Source organism: Limulus polyphemus, unplaced genomic scaffold, assembly GCF_000517525.1.
Source record: "Limulus polyphemus unplaced genomic scaffold, Limulus_polyphemus-2.1.2 Scaffold484, whole genome shotgun sequence".
Classification (NCBI taxonomy): Eukaryota; Metazoa; Arthropoda; class Merostomata; order Xiphosura; family Limulidae; genus Limulus; species Limulus polyphemus.
In genome coordinates this window covers 221,808-223,475 of record NW_013666094.1, presented here as the reverse complement: position 1 = coordinate 223,475, position 1,668 = coordinate 221,808, and the positions used below count along the sequence as shown (strand labels likewise).

Genomic DNA, 1,668 nt, shown 5'->3' with positions numbered 1-1,668 from the left:
AAGAAGAAAGTAAACCTACAGACATCGGTCTTGTTTAACAAAATCTGCCTACAAGAAAATTTGTCACCAAAGTACACCAACATATATATAACAATGTAGACTGATAAATTCATAACATATAGGATAAACAAAAGGTCAACAAAAGTATCATCTCCGATTGAATGTTAAAAAAATCAAGCTTTTTTATACTTCAAGTGGTTTGAATGATCGAAAATACACAATTTACTTCCTATTTATAACCTTATTCAAAACCTTTCGTGGGGCCAGGCATGGCTTGTTTGTCAGGGCGCTCGAACCGCAATCTGTGGGTCGCGGGTTTGAATTTCGTCACCTAACATTCTTGCTCGGGAACATGGTTGGTGGTGTTGACCTCCCTATATTCTATCACTCCTAAATTAGGGACGGCAAGCGAAGGCTTGAGTACCTTTTCGCGAAATTCAACAAACGATAAACTTTCGTATTATTTGCTGCATAAAGATGTTGATAGCCTAAACTTTGGATAAAGTATTATTTGGTCTGTTTCATCTCTGTAACATTACTTTTGTCATTAACAGTGGTTGATGACACAAAACCTTTATTCTTTACTAGGGAAACAGTTTTAAGTTAGTTTATGTAAGACTACGTGACTACCCCTTTAGTTAAAAGATCAACCATTCAGCTATGAAACGTTTAACCATCAATCATTTACTTCTGCCATCTCTTGTTGTTTATCAGAACTAAAGATCTAAAAGTCACGTAAAGTAAGTAATCTGCATGCCTTTCTTTAACAGAAATGTTTTAATGCATGGACGCCTAATAGATGTGGCAGAAGGTGCACGTACCCTCTACTTTTTATATTTAATGTACGTACACCGTTATAAAAAATGTGTTACGTTGACACCCCCCCCCCCAGTCCAAGAAAGTTAGGCACTTCTGTTTCAATGAATGCAATTTTTTTTTTATTAGTTTAAGGATAGTTAGAAGTGGATATAGTTGTCGGTATGGCATAACTATCATAAAAAAAAACCGTTGATGTTACATAGACCACAAGTATAAATCTTCCTGTATACGTTAAGATAAACATTTTAAATGAACGTTGACTTAAGTTCTAAGTCGCCTGAAAGTAAACACTTTAATATCCTCGTAAAGATGCGCCACTAAACTTGGTCAAAACTTCATAAGAAAGGTTTCCAGTGGGAGTTAAAATATTCCAACTTATGCCATTGTAAGCTACATTAACTTTAATTTATTGAACAGAGACAGACCAACAACTAAACTTACCTTTAATTATCGAATTGTTTAACGCTCGTTTAATGACGATAGTAACAGTACCAACGAGAACAATGTGGCGTCCGAGTAAATAAATATTATCCTTATCTCCATTAAGTTTCTGTTATTGCATCAGTTAAAACTAAAACCAAATTTAGTCTCACTACGATATTTCGTTCTCACATGTTCTTCGTTCAAGTCTGTCTGTTAATAAATATGTGTCCTTATTACCTTTGACCAGATTCTCAAAATTCGCCTAACCCCAGCCTACTAACCCTATGGGTAGCGCGGTATCACATTATTCTGATTATCAGAGAAATCGTTCTAGATGAGTCAAAAAAGCATTAACTAACATGATCACGTGTATATATATATATATATATATATATATTAGTATAAACAATCCTAGAAAAAAAACTA

General features: G+C 34.4%; 1 protein-coding gene across 1 annotated transcript in view; it reads right to left on the bottom strand.

The window, feature by feature from the left end:
• The window catches only part of LOC106458550, a 4,707-nt gene extending 3,337 nt beyond the window's left edge, over positions 1–1,370 (bottom strand). The window contains exon 1 of the mRNA XM_013918068.2: positions 1,261–1,370. The gene's annotated coding sequence lies outside the window, so the exon portion shown is untranslated. The remainder of the gene's footprint in view (positions 1–1,260) is intronic.
• Between the last annotated feature and the right edge of the window lie 298 nt (positions 1,371–1,668).